This window comes from Malaclemys terrapin, chromosome 7 (genome assembly GCF_027887155.1).
Source record: "Malaclemys terrapin pileata isolate rMalTer1 chromosome 7, rMalTer1.hap1, whole genome shotgun sequence".
Lineage (NCBI taxonomy): Eukaryota > Metazoa > Chordata > Testudines > Emydidae > Malaclemys > Malaclemys terrapin.
The window spans coordinates 10,092,111-10,112,173 of NC_071511.1; the positions used below are offsets into that span (position 1 = coordinate 10,092,111).

General features: G+C 40.3%; 1 protein-coding gene across 13 annotated transcripts in view; it reads right to left on the reverse strand.

The window, feature by feature from the left end:
- Positions 1-20,063, reverse strand: part of FOXP1 (forkhead box P1) — a 508,113-nt gene that overhangs the window by 293,618 nt on the left and 194,432 nt on the right. Inside the window, exon 1 of one of the 13 annotated variants that reach the window (XM_054033885.1) lies at positions 4,186-4,243. The exons of the other annotated variants lie outside the window; for them this stretch is intronic. The gene's annotated coding sequence lies outside the window, so the exon portion shown is untranslated. Of the gene's footprint in view, positions 1-4,185; positions 4,244-20,063 lie in introns of those variants that run through there. 13 annotated transcript variants of the gene reach the window in all.

Below are 20,063 nucleotides of genomic sequence, written 5' to 3' on the forward strand. Positions count from 1 at the left end.
TACTAGCTTCATCCTGCAACCTTTACTCACGTGGGTAGTTTCTTCAGTGGGACTAATCGTATCCGTAAGAGCGACTTGTGTGAGTGCTGCAGGGGCCCAAATTGTGAGTGATGATTATAAAGCTATATTCAATCAATAATCTAAATCAGACATTGAAATTGAGGGGCCTGGGGAGGAAGATTGTACTAATTATACAGTAGTACTTTATAGTACTAGAGCATGTGTGAGGCATTATACAGAAGCCAAAATGTGATGAACAAAGTCCCTCCTCCCTCACATACTGGCTCCCTTGAGTAACTTTACACAGGTGAGTAGTATCTCAATGAGACTTCTCACTTGCAGAAAGTTGCTTACAGGCATAAGTGTTTGCAGGATCAGGGCCAACATCCCTGCCTTGAAGAGCCTACAAGGGATAAATACGATTAGAAACCAAAACCTCTGGGGAAAAACTCCATTTCAATACCTAGAAAGCAGTCTCTCTTTTAAAGACAGTTTCAGAAATCTGATTTAATATTTATTGATGGATTGATTTTTGTTAGCGACAACTTTAGTTTCACAACTGAATATATTAACTGAACATTTCTGTTTTAATTATTTACTGCAAGGCTTCCTGGAAGCACTGAAATATAAACATCTCAGAACCACAATTGGCATTTTTTAAATTGTGAGGTCCAATAATGGAATAATACAGACTATTTTTTTCTTTCAAATCTAACCAAGTTATAGTTAAGTCTAGACAACTAGGCTGATATTTGCCTTCATTATCTATTATCTTTATGATTTTATTTTGTTTTGGAGTGGGGGGGGGAAGCTTAGTTTGAAAAAAAATTAAGGGCTGCACAGAAGCCAAACATGAATTAATGTACTTTTATATCCTATTTTGTTTATAGTTCAACTTTTTTTTAAATTTAGAGACTCTGATGTGCATAATGATTTTGCTAAACAATGACTAGTAAAGAGGTGCTCATAGGCCTTCATCAGAAATGGCCTCTTAAACTAGAGTTGAAGTCTGAGAACCTAAAAAATTTAAAAATTTGAATAACTTAAAGACTACAATATAGAAGTGGTTCCACAATAGTTATCAGGATGGTGATTTTTTTTATTCTGCGATATATATTGACTGTTATGAGATACTATAGGCGCCATATTCTGATCCAGGTGTCATTATTACCTATTTGGAAAGTGAAATGTAGGTGGAAATGCAAAGTGTGGAAGGCAGGGTGCGTTTATTCACCTGGTCTTTGAAGAAGGGTAGATGGATTGTGCCACAGGCAAATGCATAGTGTTTGTATTTGCTGATGTGCTGCTGTTTGGTGGAAGAAGTGAGCTGCTCATATTGCACTTTGAGCATCCAGCAAATTATTAAAAATCAAAGCCCACATGTGGGCACTTTTTATTTATTCTAAAATTGAAATAAAATAAATATCATGAGGATAAATCTAAGCCCTGAAAATTTCCTCCATTTAAAATAATAATATTACATTTCATTTCTATCACAATGGTGGAAAAGAAACACTCAGTTTTGACCAACATCCCTATACTAATCGCAATTCATGTAATTTTTTTTAAATCAATCATATATAATACAAGTACAGCTAACAGGCAAGTTAAGTACACATTGCTTACTGTACAAAATTTGAACTATGGCCATAAGTCTAGCATCTTTCACTGACAGACTGGTTATTTGACTCATATAAATTACTTAACATAAGAGAGCTACTAGCCCTTTTTGGTTTCTTCAGACTTAAGGACCATAACATGTTCCCAGAAAGTATCAAACCTGTCAAATGTCCAATCAAATGATAAGAGAACATCTTACAGAATGTTGAGAGAGCAAAATGATCAAACCTTACAGTGCATTTTAGCCTTGCAACATCTTCACGGTTTCTTAAAATGACTCTTCATACATTAGTTAATGCCAACCATTAACCATTTCGGCTGTATTATAAGTCTCATCTTGAAACTTGACCTCACATATAACTGAAGTAGTCATATGAAAGATTCCTCCCCAATCACTGTGGAACAGCCACTGAATCTGTAGTCTTACAGTGTTACTCTGGCAACATTTAAAGACAAAAAAGTGTTACTTTCAGTACCCACAACTGTGAACTCTACCTTTCAAAACTACACACTTCTGAACCCAAAACTACACAATTCTGAACACACTTCCACAACCCACTAGTGCGTGGTGCACTCCTTTTGCAACTTGTGTGCTATTGATTATTTTATTTACTCATTTTTGGTTTAACAGAAATGAACCTTCTAGCTTTCTTGGCTTCAAACATAATATACATATCCACATTTTACAAATGCTCCATTGCGTGATATTTTGCTCTTCACAGTGTCCATTCTTTTGAACCGTCTGTGCTAGTATCTTTCAGATTCTTGTGAACTTACATTTTGAATCTTTTTTCACGTGAGACAGATAGCACTAGTCTAAACTGTTATCCCTCCCCCCACCCCTCTCTCTCTCTCTCTCTCATACGTAAAAGTCTTCAGCCTGCCAAGAAATCAGCAATGCAGAAGCCTGCCCATCTTTACAGGGGAAAAAAAGCTACTCTCTCTTACCTTACAACAAAGTGATATCCTTGGTCATGGTCATGTGAAAATATTTTTGAGGTATCCTTTAACAGCCTTTAAATATTGAAGCCTAAAAACAATATTTGCTGTTTTACCTTTGAAGCTTTAACAAAAGCTTTGTTTTAGCATTTACCTTAGTGTGCAATAAGAGTTAATAATCAAATCCATCCCAACCCCCACAAATGTTAAACAAAAAGATAAAAGAAATGCAAATAGCTATTGTCATGGAAAGTTAAAGTACCTGTCTGTATTTTTAAGTGAAAACTATTATCTCTATCAATCAAAATTTAAGAATACAATAGCGCTAATCACACAAGGTGCTTTGACTGAGGTACTTTTCCTCATAAAAAGTTTTTTTTTTTAAACCAGAGTATAAAAGTAATATACTTACAATTAGATATGGTATTTGTAATTTTGTTATTAAAAACCCTCACCAGTCTTATTGTTAACAAATGCTTCTGAGTCTGTAGGCTGATTTGCACCCAAGAAGACCAAAGTCCCTACATATTTTAATAAGATTGATGAAATTTTATTCAGATGCTCACATTTTCCAACATGTGGTGGAACAGCACACTCTTCTGTTTGAGACGAGTTACTCAAATGAAGGAAATAGTTAATTGGTAACCAAAACTGCTACTGGCCTTGATACACATTTTCCACATTTCTCCAAATACTCTATGTATTACAACACTCTGCTTTGAAGATGTGCCCTTTGTCATTTTTTTCTTTGTTTTTGGTATAAATTCTCTCTCATTTGACTCTGAAAAGGAAACTGACATTCTATTACTATTAAAGCATGCACTGTATATACAGTAGAATGCACTGTACAAGCACACTGCACGGATTTTCTAGAAAGTCATTTTTAAAACTAATTTGTTCAGACTGAATCAGAAACGGAGCTGTAGAGTTAATAAGTACGAGAGCAAGCGACAGTAATTACATCTATATTAAAAGAGCTGGAGATTAAAATGCCTATAGTAAACAGTTAACCTAGGATGCCATTATGCAAACTGTTCTCTTGGAAGGATGTCTCCCACACTGAGCAGCAATAGGACTGTCATTTTTCCCCCTGCAATATCAGGTTCCCTACTCTACAGTCCTGGTACTCTGCATCATGGCTAACATCTCTAGTGTGCTATTAATATCAATGAAGAGACTATTCAATTTCCACAAAGAAAAACCTTCCTATTACAGCACAGACATTCTGGTGAGGACCCTTGCTTGGGAGACAATAAAGACAAGAGTTTCTTGCTGCTTTTACAGTTGTGTTGCACATTGTTTGAAAGCTTTCGGCAAACAATGGAAGCATTATCTTCAGGATAGTTACAAAACAGGATTTGTTAGTACAAAGAATAAAGCTAAACTCTTTTCCCCCAGCCCCCCTCCCCAAAAAAACCTGTCTATTGCAATACAGTATTTAGCTCTACGTTCAAAGGTACACTCCAGAAGCACCTGTATTCTTGATCTAATTCACTGCAATAAACGACCTCAGCTGACCAGGACTGCTTTAAGGAGGACTGGACAATAAATAATATCAAGCATTTTGTGCATTTATAAAGAGGAAGAGAAACAAAAGTATCATATTTTAATCAAGTACAAACTTACCCATTAATGAGAAGGAGCAAGGCTTTGAGCTGGACAATAATTCCCAACCAACAGCAGAAAGTTGAGAGTTTGAAAACACGAAAGCACTTTAACTATCCAGGCTTTCTGTGCTTCAATTCTGGCTGCAGTGTAAGGAAGCAGGACTGAAGGTATGTGGTCTAAACACAACAAAAGCCACTGCCTTACTCTAGATTAAATATGCAGGAAGAGGCCCCTTTGCATAAACACAAACACTCAGCAAATGAGTAACTGGCTCAAATCAGACGCCTGCTGTGCATTCTACCTGTCCTGATCTCTGACAAGCTACACAGCCTGTTTAAGGGGATAGTAGCTAAAAAAGCACACAGCTAAATTCTGTGCTCACATAATACTAAATTATAACAGCAATAATCAATATGAATCATATTAATTTCTAATCTCGGAACTGTTCTGGCAAAATAAAATAAAATAAATTATTTGTCAGCCCCACATTGGCTTTACCACATACCCCACCAAAACAGAAACAGACCAAAACACCACCTGAAAATTCATTTTCACTCCTAATAAAAATTCATTAGAATTCCAGTCCATTCTTTTCCTAAAAGGGGACTTAAAATTAATAGGGAACAGTCACTGTTGAGTTATAACATAAAATCTGAATTTCGACGATCTGTGCTGTCCCTCTATTTTCTGTTTTGTACATAAAAGACATTTCACATACAAAGTATAGTTTTAATTATTATAAGTTTAATACACTCGTGTTTACTAGTTACATGGGGGAAAGGAAGAAATTTCTGAAGATTTTTTTTTAAATGTCATTTCTAAAATAGTCCTCATAAAAGTATCTCAAAAATATATTTACTTCCAAAAACAACTAAAATTACTAAAGACCATGTTTGCCACCGAACACCCCTAAGCATTTATTATTGCAATTAAATATACATAACGTAATGCCACAATGTATTCTCATTTCCAGAGAAAATAAATATGTTCTAGTCGCATTCATCCTTATACCCCAAGAATAGAATCAGAAAGCAAAATTTTTAAGCAATTGGAATTCACTAGTGTCCCTTCTTAACTTAAGGAGTCAAATCACATTGACCTTTTATTGTAAGTCCTAGCTACATGTTGGTTTTAGTAATTTAATTATTTTTTAATAACTTGCAGTATTAAACGATTGCTATTGAAACATAAATAAGATTATACTCCCCTGCCTTCTTTTCTAATGCTGCAGCCTACAGGGTGATATGTACTGTACACTACTGCCCTATGTTCCGTACCTAAATTTCATTCTGAAAGATCACTTACACAAAAAAGAGGATTTGGGCTTAAAAAGAGGCACCATATATTCGCTTGGATTCCAAAGCATGCAGCACGGCTGATTTGGTAAGATATTGGATTCCACTAACGATTCTAGTGAGGAACAAGCACTTTTCATTTGACTAACCTATTTTATTACCTTTCCTTGCACTCCTGTAGCATGAGGGGAGGAGGGAAGAGATAGTTTTTACTTTCCCTTGCATAAATTCACGATCAGAGCAAAAAGAAAAATAAAATTACTATCATGAGCCAGTAAAGTCTAACAGGATAAAAAAATCCTCCATGAAGGGATCCCACAAGAAATTTTAGAACCCCTATATTGTTCACTATTTTTGCATTGAAATGACCTTCCAAATAAGGTGTTAGATAATACGGTTCACACAGACGATAGTGATCTAACCTTGATGCAAATAAACCATAGAACAAAATTTAATCAGTATATCACTGTGTAAAAGCCTTTGTCCATCCCAATGGAGCTTCTAATGACTGTTTTGGCAGTTCTGGCTGGTAGTTATGCCTCCCTGCTCATATATATCTCATACTGGTTGAGCAGGCTAATGGAACTGCTGTTAGTGGAATCCAATATTAATGCTCTGTATCGTGCAAAACTAGATGCAACTGAATATATTATACAATTATAGGTAGTATCTAATTCCATAAGTATTAGATACTGGACTCTAAATTAATATTTTAATAAGGAAAGTGAAATAAATAGCACATTTCAGGTAAGGTGTCTATGCATTCTGGATCTGCCAGTCTTCCTGATGCAAGACTGCTCTATACTGAAACAAACAGAAAAGACATAAGACTCTGACAAAAATCTGTAGGCAAGCTTTAGATGCTGAGTGACACATACTGATGCACAGAGTCAAAGATGTCATCTTCATGCAAGCTCCACTAACTATAAGCTTGAGAGAAAATGAAGCAAAAAAAAAAAAAAAAAAAAAGTGTGTGTGGGGTGGAGGGAATGGAGTAAGACCTCCAGAAAATAAACAGGGTGTACAGTTTCAAAGGCTACAGACACAGACATTTCATTGTTCAAGCCAATTATCAGTGGAAAATAATAACAACAGATGGATTCAGAGTCACTGACTTTTCATATGCACTTCATCTCTGCACAACAGATGATGAAATGCGAGAGCTATCTCAAAAAGGCAAAACATCTTTCAGTAAAAGAACTCTATACTCCAGATGGGGACCTTCTAAGGCAGCTGATTATCTTCTTATAATGTTGTAAGATAGACTTACTAAAACATTTCAAGAACTGATCAGATAGGATGAGTACAATGGCATCATTATTAGAAGTAGTCTCTTCAGACTTGTGACTAAAAACAGTCAGAAATTTCAATAAGGTTAGAACTGTATGTTTCTTGTTTTCACGTCAAGTACTCTTGGTTCCAAATAAAGGGCCCGATCCCACAGTTTCCAGGCTGGGAAGGAATTCAATGAGACTTCTGCCTGAGCAGAATAGTGCAGGATTGGGCCCACCACTCAGGAGTCTGTGTACAGCAAAAGATAAAACTATCTCCTAATAAACACAGGTACTACTCACGTGAATAAGGTGGACTTCTACCAGTGTGCTCCTCACTCACAGAAAAGATTAAGCATATTTAAAATTATTTTGATAGTTTCCAATGTAATTATTAAACATATAGGGACCTGATTCTTTGTCTATGTACCTACAGTGAAGTAAATCATGAATAAACCCAACTAAGTCAATGGAATTACACTGGCATATAACTGGTGTGAGAGAAGCATCAGGCCTGTAGATTGTAAATCTTACTTAAGAAACCTCTTAAAACAAGTCATCTTTTATGGGAAATAAAGCATAATTTGCTTTCAAAGGGAAATAACAAATATATGTAAATTTTGGTGGTTCCGGTGATAAGCAGTTCCAACAAATGTCACATAAACATCCAGTTAAGAACCACCTACCTATCATAACCATCTCCCACTCAACCTGAATACCACAAAGTATGTGTTTTTGATAACATGAATCAGGTACACCACAATTTCAAAACCTAAAATAAGTAATGGAAACATTAGCTCATTAATCTTTAAGACAACATTTCTTTATTGCAAGAACACTACATAACTAGTAGATTTAAAAAAAAATTAGTTTGCCCTTTCTGCAGTTCATTCTCCAAAACACACAAGGAAAATCAATATTCCAAAGGGTGCTGGGTGCGGAACACACACACACACACACACACACACACACACACACACACACACACAAAACCTGCCCCTATTGCTAACTTATTTCAGAAGTCAAAAACTATTTTTAAGCACAATTCTGTTGACTCAACAAATTTAAAATCATGTAAAGGAGGGAATGGAAGTGGAAAAGCACAGTATTCCCCATCTTTGCAATGCACTTTTTCAACTGTATATTCAGAGGGGAACACACAAGCACAGAGAAAATTTTGCCTAAGGCAAAATTCTGCAACTGCTTTAAGAAGCAAACAAGTACACAAAAGATGTGTAATACAACCATCTGGCTCTGCTCATGCTATATCAATAATCTCCAAAGTTTATCCCCACCTCCTTAACCAGCCCACACTGATGCCACAAAACCAAATGGCATCACTTATGCTTCCTGCCCATCACATTTTAAAATGGTATTTAATATGCCTACAGTACATTTTTGCATTTAATCAATTTCATAAAGGAAAAAATATTATAGCTTCTCGCGTTATTAGTTCTGCTTTTTCTACTTATTGGGAGCTGCAAAACCACCAAGAAAGTCCTTGTGGTAAAGGCACTCTCATATCAAACACACTGTGTCAGGTATCTGGATAACGTACTGGTCAAAATTTCAATCTCATCTCTTCTCTAGTTTTGCGTCACAGAGTGAAAATCAAGAGGGTGAAGAAGGTTGCGCCCAACAAATCACCTGCTCAAGAAATATGGGTACACCTTTACCCTGATATAACGCGACCCGATATAACACGAATTTGGCTATAACATGGTAAAGCAGCACTCCATGGGGGGAAGGGGCACTGCACGCTCTGGTGGATCAAAGCAAGTTCGATATAACGCGGTTTCACCTATAACGTGGTAAGGTAAGATTTTTTGGCTCCCTAGGACAACGTTATATCGGGGTAGAGGTGTATGTTGTATCTGATTTTGGATTGGATTCTGGATTTTGTCTCCAAATGGGATGTGAGAGAAGAAAATGTGGGGAAAGGAAACTAAATATTATTCACATTTTTCCATCTAGGATTTCAAATATTTGCACCAACTATTTTAAACTGCCCACAGTCAAGGAATCAGATTGCTGTATGCCATTGCAGAAATTAATATTTACCTGTAGAGGTGTGAGGCGAGAAGACTGAAACATCACAGTACAAGTTTTTCCCTTCCTGATGGGCGGGCATAGGCACATCTTACATTACTTACTAGATAGAATGGATCCCAGAAAGCAGCACAGTAGCATGTGCACAGCACTGGGTGAAGATACCCTCTCATGACAGTAAAGGTAAAAAATGGGTTTAAAAAAGAAAAAAGTATAGCACCACAAGCTCATAAAGGAGGGTTCCTCTCTGACTGTACTCTCCCGATGTTCTGCTCATTATCCTGTCCCAGACATCTGATACAGGCCACCAACATGCTGGGCTTTTTCACCGATGACATTCATATCATGTATTATGAAGCCTCCCCTTACACAACTTGCCACAACATGGCAATGGGATGGCCTTCCAAGAGCGATCAGCTGTTGTAACCTGCACAGGTTGTGCCATGTTTGTCTTTCTTCCACAGGACAGAAGCGACTTTGTCTGCACAAAGTGCAAGCTGGTCTCCATATTGGAGGAGAAGGTTCGAGGGCTGGAGAAACAAGTATCAACTCTGTGTTGCATAAGGGAAAATGAAGATTTCCTGGACAGACGTCAGGAGATGCTTCTACGGCCACAATGTTCTGAAGATTCAGAGCAGGCGCAGCAGGGACAGAAGGATTGTGAGGAGGTTTGGCAGCATGTGACCTCCAGAAGAAGAAAGAGGAGCGTCCATGCACCAGCAATGGAGATACAGGTGAGGAATCGTTTCCATGTTCTCTCTACAGGTGCTAATGCGGAGAGTGGACTAGATGGCCCATCTGAGGGAAGGGAGCAGAAGGAGACTCCACCGATTGGAAGGCAAAAGATGCACTGTCCTAGGGATGGGGGTTCCACGACCACCACTCCCAAGAGGAGGAGGAGGGTGGTGGTGGTCGGGGACTCCCTCCTCAGGGGGACTGAGTCATCTATCTGCCGCCCTGACCGGGAAAACCGAGAGGTCTGCTGCTTGCCAGGAGCTAGGATACACGATGTGACGGAGAGACTGCCGAGACTCATCAAGCCCTCGGATCGCTACCCCTTCCTGCTTCTCCACGTGGGCACCAATGATACTGCCAAGAATGACCTTGAGCGGATCACTGCAGACTACGTGGCTCTGGGAAGAAGGATAAAGGAGTTTGAGGCGCAAGTGGTGTTCTCGTCCATCCTCCCTGTGCAAGGAAAAGGCCGGGGTAGAGACCGTCGAATCGTGGAAGTCAACGAATGGCTACGCAGGTGGTGTCGGAGAGAAGGCTTTGGATTCTTCGACCATGGGATGGCCTTCCAAGAAGAAGGAGTGCTAGGCAGAGACGGGCTCCACCTAACGAAGAGAGGGAAGAGCATCTTCGCCAGCAGGCTGGCTAACCTAGTGAGGAGGGCTTTAAACTAGGTTCACCGGGGGAAGGAGACCAAAGCCCTGAGGTAAGTGGGGAAATGGGATCCTGGGAGGAAGCACAAGCAGGAGAGCGCAACAGGGGAGGACTCCTGTCTCATGCTGAGAAAGAGGGACGATCGTTGAGTTATCTTAAGTGCCTATACACAAATGCAAGAAGCCTGGGAAACAAGCAGGGAGAACTGGAAGTCCTGGCACAGTCAGGGAACTATGATGTGATTGGAATAACAGAGACTTGGTGGGATAACTCACATGACTGGAGTACTGTCATGGATGGATATAAACTGTTCAGGAAGGACAGGCAGGGCAGAAAAGGTGGGGGAGTTGCGTTGTATATAAGAGAGGAGTATGACTGCTCAGAGCTCCGGTATGATACTGCAGAAAAACCTGAGAGTCTCTGGATAAAGTTGAGAAGTGTGAGCAACAAGGGTGATGTCGTGGTTGGAGTCTGCTATAGACCACCAGACCAGGGGGACGAGGTGGACGAGGCTTTCTTCTGGCAACTAGCAGAAGTTGCTAGATCACAGGCCCTGGTTCTCATGGGAGACTTTAATCACCCTGATATCTGCTGGGAGAGCAATACAGCGGTGCACAGGCAATCCAGGAAATTTTTGGAAAGTGTAGGGGACAATTTCCTGGTGCAAGTGCTGGAGGAACCAACTAGGGGCAAAGCTTTTCTTGACCTGCTGCTCACAAACAGGGAAGAACTAGTAGGGGAAGCAAAAGTGGATGGGAACCTGGGAGGCAGTGACCATGAGATGGTCGAGTTCAGGATCCTGACACAAGGAAGAAAGGAGAGCAGCAGAATACGGACCCTGGACTTCAGAAAAGCAGACTTTGACTCCCTCAGGGAACAGATGGGCAGGATCCCCTGGGAGAATAACATGAAGGGCAAAGGGGTCCAGGAGAGCTGGCTGTATTTTAAAGAATCCTTATTGAGGTTGCAGGAACAAACCATCCCGATGTGTAGAAAGAATAGTAAATATGGCAGGCGACCAGCTTGGCTAAACAGTGTAATCCTTGCTGATCTTAAACGCAAAAAAGAGGCTTATAAGGAGTGGAAGATTGGACAAATGACCAGGGAGGAGTATAAAAATATTGCTCAGGCGTGCAGGAGTGAAATCAGGAAGGCCAAATCACACTTGGAGTTGCAGTTAGCAAGAGATGTTAAGAGTAACAAGAAGGGTTTCTTCAGGTATGTTAGCAACAAGAAGAAAATCAAGGAAAGTGTGGGCCCCTTACTGAATGAGGGAGGCAACCTAGTGACCGAGGATGTGGAAAAAGCTAATGTACTCAATGATTTTTTTGCCTCTGTCTTCACGCACAAGGTCAGCTCCCAGATTGCTGCACTGGGCAGTACAGCATGGGGAGAAGGTGGCCAACCCTCTGTGGAGAAAGAAGTTGTTCGGGACTATTTAGAAAAACTGGACGTGCACAAGTCCATGGGGCCGGATGCGCTGCATCCGAGGGTGCTAAAGGAGTTGGCGGGTGAGATTGCAGAGCCATTAGCCATTATTTTTGAAAACTCATGGCGATCGGGGGAGGTCCCAGATGACTGGAAAAAGGCTAATGTAGTGCCCATCTTTAAAAAAGGGAAGGAGGAGGATCCGGGGAACTACAGGCCAGTCAGCCTCACCTCAGTCCCTGGAAAAATCATGGAGCAGGTCCTCAAGGAATCAATTATGAAACATTTAGAGGAGAGGAAAGTGATCAGGAACAGTCAGCATGGATTCACGAAGGGGAAGTCGTGCCTGACTAACCTAATTGCCTTCTATGATGAGATAACTGGCTCTGTGGATGAGGGGAAAGCAGTGGATGTGTTATTTCTTGACTTTAGCAAAGCTTTTGATACTGTCTCCCACAGTATTCTTGCCACCAAGTTAAAGAAGTATGGGCTGGATGAATGGACTGTAAGGTGGATAGAAAGCTGGCTAGATCGTCGGGCTCAACGGGTAGTGATCAATGGCTCCATGTCTAGTTGGCAGCTGGTTTCAAGTGGAGTGCCCCAAGGGTCGGTCCTGGGGCCGGTTTTGTTTAATATCTTTATTAATGATCTGGAGGATGGTGTGGACTGCACTCTCAGCAAGTTTGCAGATGACACTAAACTAGGAGGCGTGGTAGATACACTAGAGGGTAGGGATCTGATACAGAGGGACCTAGACAAATTAGAGGATTGGGCAGAAAAAAACCTGATGAGGTTCAACAAGGACAAGTGCAGAGTCCTGCACTTAGGACGGAAGAATCCCATGCACTGCTACAGACTAGGGACCGAATGGCTAGGTAGCAGTTCTGCTGAAAAGGACGTAGGGGTCACAGTGGACGAGAAGCTGGATATGAGTCAACAGTGTGCTCTTGTTGCCAAGAAGGCTAACGGCATTTTGGGCTGTATAAGTAGGGGCATTGCCAGCAGATCGAGGAACGTGATCGTTCCCCTTTATTCGACATTGGTGAGGCCTCATCTGGAATACTGTGTCCAGTTTTGGTCCCCACACTACAAGAAGGATGTGGAAAAATTGGAAAGAGTCCAGCGGAGGGCAACAAAAATGATTAGGGGTCTGGAGCACATGACTTATGAGGAGAGGCTGAGAGAACTGGGATTGTTTAGTCTCCAGAAGAGAAGAATGAGGGGGGATTTGATAGCAGCCTTCAACTACCTGAAGGGGGGTTCCAAAGAGGATGGAGCTCGGCTGTTCTCAGTGGTGGCAGATGACAGAACAAGGAGCAATGGTCTCAAGCTGCAGTGGGGGAGGTCCAGGTTGGATATCAGGAAAAACTATTTCACTAGGAGGGTGGTGAAACACTGGAATGCGTTACCTAGGGAGGTGGTGGAGTCTCCTTCCTTGGAGGTTTTTAAGGCCCGGCTTGACAAAGCCCTGGCTGGGATGATTTAGCTGGGAATTGGTCCTGCTTTGAGCAGGGGGTTGGACTAGATGACCTCTTGAGGTCCCTTCCAACTCTGATATTCTATTCTATGATTCTAACATAGGAAAAGGTTGTGTGTTCTCGCAAACATGGCCCCCACACAACACAGAGTCACTCACACACTCCCATTTGCCAGCCTCCTCTGTCCATCCTCACAAAGCACTGATCTTTCTGTGCATACCACAACATGCCCAGCTAAAACCCACTTCAGTAAAAGAATTGTTTGATCATGGCTGGTGTGGTTTCAACTATATGTTCAATATCTCCTGAATCTACTGGGAAGAGGGATAAAAGATGCAAATGTTTGATAGCTGGAACAAGTGCTTTGGTGGCCGAACAAGCCCTATCATGAATACAAGCAACAGCCATCTCTCCTAAACGCAACTCCTGAGAGGCGTCTAGCACCCCCAACTCCCACTGAGGAGCATGGGAGTTGAAGGCATTCAGCAATTTACAATTGAATTCAGTGTCGCTCAGGCCCATTAAGAAGAGGACGTGGATGGAGGTAGAAACAGTACACAGCGCATTTCGTGCACAACGTGGTTGCTGCACAGCATCATTTATGCTGCCTAAGCAGGCCCCTCTTATCCGAAGGTAGGTTTTGGGCCCTACGTGTTTAACTGAAAGAACAGTTCGCTTTTGTTTGGGGTTTATGGTGTTCTTTAGGGAAAAATCACCATTGTAACCATAATGATTCATACTGTGAAAGCTTGACATAAAAATGGTACCAAAAACAATACTTCAAAGGTATTTACAGAGCACCAGTCACCGCAGTATTGAGGTGCTGACTCAAAGCTCTTATTTTTAATTGACTGTCTTTCTATAATGACATACCCAAGTCAAAATTCTGTTCAATGTTAAAAATGCTGCTCTAAACCAAATATAGTGTACTTTCTGAAGGGAAAAACAACCACCAGCACCAAGAATACACCACTTCTCTGCTTCCTGACAGTCCTGACTCAGGCAAAATGCCGTACGGAGCATATGTAACAGAGGCAACATTTGACCCTCTAGCAATAGACTTCTTATCCATGGTTTTCGATTTTCAGAGTGAGACTACTGACTGAAACAAGCTTAGCACAGCTCTCAAAGACAGCCAGAGGGAGGCTCCCTCTTAGCTAATCTAGTAGAGCTGATGCCCATAGACCACAAGAAGTCTCTGGTTTGAGTAACAAGTGTGGTTATCTGCAGGACACACACAGCGAATCCAGCCACCGGATGGGGGACTGCACTAATTGCTAAAGTCTGCTCTAGTGTCTGGCCATCAGTTGGCAGGCACAAATACATGGCTGCCTACCAGGCATAGGTTAGCACAGCTGGAGCCAGATGACTAACTCTTAAAGATATTCTTCCAGTGGCAGCATCTGGCTCCTTGGCATGCTCCATGTACAGTTGAGTGGGTTGTTTCAGAGACGTCTCTCTAGCTCGGTCTTGCAAAGCGGTTAGGCTACTGTGGAGCTGCATGGACTATTTTGTCCTCCTTTAAAAGGTGAAGTGAAAAGCTTTTCACCTGCCCAGACAGAGGTTTTGGTATCTGATTTCACGGGCAACTGTTGATGACACCACTGACACTTAACGCAGAACAAGAAATCCAGCTGCTTCGATATAAGAGCAGTCATTGTTCAGTGGAGGAGAAACACAAACCCTAAGCACTCATGACCTTGGTACGGAGGCAAATGGGATTATTTTCTTTGGAAATAAATATATTTATAGTAGTTAAATCTGTACCTATATTCAGGCTATCAATCTGGGATCATGAACACTTTGTTAATTTTTTTAAAATCCTTTTCAGTTTGATTTTAATACGAGATGTCTCTGACTTGACTGTACAACTTCTTTGTAAGAATTAATAACAGTCTTCCACAAACCTAGGGCTGGGTGAACGGCTCAGTGAACTAATCCACACCTGGTCTATGTAAAAACGGGCTCATATTTTCCAAACAGAAATAAACCCCCTTTATATGAACCAGGTTTGGATCCAACTGCTAAACTATTCCCACATTCTACACAGGCTTTTACTATGATTAAGGAAAGAGGTGGTGCTTAGTGGGTGCACATGGATGTCTGCAGACACAACAGCTCCTTCCTGAGGGCCAGTCACATAATCAGGAACAATTCTAAAACAGAATTAAACTCTGTGGGGCAATTCTACCCTAAATGATACTTGCTGCAAATGCAGAGTAACCGCCATTTTACGTACAGCAGGATAGCAGAGAAGAATTTGGTCTGGTCTCTTTTCTCTTCCCAAGAAAAATTAAGCCTGTAATGCAAAATGACTGAGAACTACAAGCTGCCCAGGCCAAAATACAATATTAATGTGTGCAAAGATTAATTTAGAGGAATACAAAGTCTAACTAAAACATCGTAATACCTTAAAATAATGCTTTGCGTTCAATTCCTGCGCATTTTTCGAAACCACCGAAACATAATGAAATTTTACTTTAAACATAGCATTTATAACTCATGTCAGGCTCTTAAAGTAACTTGGACCATACGCTAGGAAAATTTACATTCTTGTACATTTGCACAGCTTACAAATTGAGGAGCATATATTGCCTTCCATCCACAGACAGAACTCCCACTGGCACAGACAAAGGTTCTGTGCATGGATCAAAGACAATACATGTACCTAAGAATATTAATTTTTTTTTTAATAAATTGGCAAAAAGGTAGAACCCAACGGCTAGTTTATTTTTGTTGCCTTCACGGCACTTTTTCTACCTTCTCCCACTTATTTCACAAGTGCTCCACTAGAAATCTTTGTGGCAAGGATTATGTCATACTGTCACAAGATCAGGTGTGAAGTATAGGTATGAATAAATATATATCCACAACCACATTTAATTTTCAGTGGTTGGGCATCAAGGGACAAAGACGTTTTTATGCAGAAGTATTAACCAAGAGTAATTTTAAACGGTCTGGATTTAAAAAAAGCAATAACTACATACAGTGTGGGCCTAAAAGAAACAAAAACTCTCCCCCTCCCCTACTTTCGGAAAAAGCAATTCAGAGTTTTAAAAAGTACTGCTCTTTATATTAAAAATACAGTGTGCTTGATTATTTCTTCTTTTAAGTCACTGATACCATGCAGGATAATTGTACTTTATGCATTGGTAATAAAAACTCTTCACTGAAAATAAATATATATTTTACGGTAATCAGGAAGGAACTATTTTGGTACCTTTTCATGAGTAGCCATTTACTTTGGCACTGAATTGCAGAAAAACTAGACTCTAAAATGAATATACAGAGAGACAAATTTAAAGCAGCCTTCTTGTGTTCTGACATAAGAATATAAAAATGACACGAGCAAGAAAAGATTAGTTTACATACTTTTCAATCACAGCTGCCGCTCAGAAACCAAGATACCTTTAAAATGACATTCTAAGGAAACAGATACAGTGTGGCTGCAACAATGGCTAGATATAGTTAACATGAAATTAAAAGGGCACTTTTTATTTACATACTTCATAGAGCCCTGAGCTGCGGCACAATTACGACAAGATTTTTAGCATGATTAATTTAGAAATAATCTACTGATAAATAAGAGTGCACTGCAAAGGATTTTGTACAGCAAATTTTTATCACCAGCCTTAGATGTCAAAATACAGTTTCAGGGACAGGGAAAGAGCAAGCTACATCTTCTTAGTTAATATTTAATTGGATGCTAAAGATTCCTTATCCAGGACCTCTGAACCATCACTGACAGCCTCACAGTGTGTCCCTATCTCTGCAAAGGATGCAGGCCCTGTCTGTATAAACCAAAATAACATTAAATTTAATCAAACCATTCAATTAATAAATCACTTGAGTGGTCACTGCAGCCCAAGTCCTGTGTAATTTCATAATTTTAAAAATATTTGCACTCTGCAACCACTGAGATTGGCTGGAAGGTTCCATAATACACACTTAACACTTGAGTTGGAGAACAAATTTATTTAATAAATGCAGAGCTAAGTGCAATAATGCCGCACCACTCAAACTGCCAAATCACTTAGAGCATCTTGGGAGAAAAAGCAAATATACTTTTTCATGATTTAAATGCATGTCACTGCTATAGCTGGATTCTCAGGAAACCCACCTGATTTTCTGCATTTGCTCTGTCACAAATTGCCAGTTGACCTAGCTATTCTGAAGGGCAACTGAAATAGGGGCTGGGGGATCAAGATCACCAAGTCAAAGACACATATCCTTTGCCTTTTTGCAGTGCACTCAACTGATCTTCCTTTCTCTCCTTTGATCTGTGCCCCATTTCACTACCCTTTCCTGTTCTCCTCCTTGCCTCACTGTTCTTCCCTTTTTGAGACTCTCCAACTCTTCTTTCAATAAACCTCATTGCTCTCCTAACACCAAGCCCACTCCATTGGTCCAGTCCTCATGTCTGCACCTCTCTTCCCATCACACACTGCTCCCTCATCCCATTTCTCCCCAAGCCCACTTTTTGAATATCGTGTTGGGCATGGCGGTGGCAAAGAAAGTCACTGTAAATAGAGCAGGAGAGGGAAAAGGAGAACAACAGAAGAGAGGCATTTCATCAGGCCAAGGAGAGCTCAACAATTTCCAATGATAGCAATGAAAGTTCCTTAGCTCCATGAAAAAAGAAAGAGTCAGGGGCAAACTGGTTTGCATCCGTATTCCCTGATATAGGATTCAGGCTTCTAATGAAAGTAAAATGGTTACATCTGCAGGCCCCCTGCATGTAAGAAAGTCATGCTAGCACCATGAGTGAAAGAGAGGTTGGATTATTTATTAACCGAATAGTGGCCTTAAATGAAGAGATAAGACAAACCAATAGATTCCCTCACCCAGCCTTTGGGCCCGAGTTGTGTGCACTAATATAGAGTTCACTTTCATTCATGTATAATGCAGCTTTAAGATTCTTGAAGACTTTTTGGTACTAAAGTAGAGCCATATTTCTCTCTCTCTCTCTCACACACACACACACACACACACACGTTTTTTCAGGATAGTTCTTGGTGATCATTCTAATTGTTTCCAGTGCAAAGTAATACAGGGAAGTTTTCATTATAATATTCTTCCTCAAGCCAATGGATGCACCTCTACATTCACCGCCCTGACAAATAGTACAGCTCTTGAAAGTCTGTTTATATTAGTTTTATGGACTTACTCTACTGCTTAAATCAGGTCTCATTAAAATTGCCATCTACACGAGTATGCCCACTGGGAAATCTGCATGCCAGAGCTACTCCAGTTCCATGGGCAGTGCTCAAAGGGGACTGCTTTTGCAAAACAGCTGGAGGGGGAGGAGGACGAGAAACAGGAGGACTTCAGGATAGTGAACAAGTTACTCCTCATTCTCCTGTGAATTCAACCAGTACAGCTTTTATTTATGTACTGAAAAAGCATCCATGAAAAAATATGCTATGTCAAGACATCAGAAGGAAAAGTAGGTGTCCCTCACAAGGCCAAATCTGGCTTCAAACTCCCACTTTATCATTGGAATGACAAGCTAATATGCAAACACTGCACCCGACCACCGACACTAACCACTGATCTGCACACTGGCCCTTCAGTTTAATTTTTAATAGTAAAAGTACTTAAATCTTAGTATTTATTAATGTTCAAATGAATACAATTAAAAGCCATCATTTCATCTGTTTTCTTCTGTGTTAATGACCTGGAAGATCTCTTTGTCATTTGTATTAGCAAGGATTATTGCTAATATATTCAAAAAAAGTTGTTTTGGCAAAGAAGTAAAAATCTTTGATGATGATATTTAAAGTAAGGGGACTAATGAATAATATATCTTCTGATTTTTGTTCTGCTGTGATACATATAATGATATATAAAACGTTCGTTTATTATCACCACATCTCCTAGGAAGCAGACATGCCAAATTGCCGTGTGTGTGTGTGTGTGCGCGCGCGTTTGTGCGCGTGTGTGTGTCAGAGAGAGAAAGAGAGACTGACTTATAGGGATCGTTTATTATATGGAATGTCCTCCAAATAGATAGTCCTAAAATCCCAATTTACAAAGACATTTTTAAAGCTACATTCTTCAAAAATGGCTGTCCTCTTGCTGGCTAAAATGAAAACGTTGACATTAAAATATCTAGAGGGGTGGAGAGGTTTTCTGTTTTGTTTTACAAGTTTCCAACCCTGACAAATTAACTTTTGACTGCATCTAAATCTAGCAATGTTTCTTACTGACAAAAGCACTTGTAACCACCTTTACAGCAAGTTCACTCAAGGAAAGTATTTACTATAAAACGCATTAACTTTTATGTAACATCTGTGATCTTTGGGTGGGGAAGGGAAACTCCACATAAATGAAGCCTATGTACAACAAATATCAGTCAGATTTTAACACTTACCCAGACAAATGTAGCAATATTTTTTTCATTTTTCAAGAATCAACCAAAACCACCAAAATATTCTCTTCAGCGTTGGCCTACTTTCTTCAAATAATAAGAACCTCTTTTATGGTCTAAACTTTAATATGCAACAGAAGAATCTGGCAAACATTAGCCAAATAATCCCTAGCCAGCGTACACAAAGTAACGCATTAGTCAGCTACTTTTAAGCAAAATGGAAAAATTGATCTTCATCCTCCAACCTCCAAAAGCCCTGTATTATTGTACACATTTTGGGGCATGTCTATGCAGAAGAGGGGATGTGCCTCTCTTCAGATCCTGGTTCCCACTTCCCTGCTTTGCCAAAACCTCTAGTTTTGAGTGTCAAATTTGCTGTCAGTTTGTAAACTGATCTCCCCCAACCTCCTCAGTCTGCAGACTGTCCCCCTGCCAAAAGATAGAGATGGTAAAAATAAGCCATTGCAACTAGATTTCTTTTCACCAGAACTACATACATCATCACTCTAGATCACACCTTTTTCCTGCTTCCCCAGCTGGATTACCCTGCATTCCCACCCAGCTTGGCTCCTGGCATCTGACTTAAGAGTTCACAAAGTCCAGTTATTCTCCTGCCTCT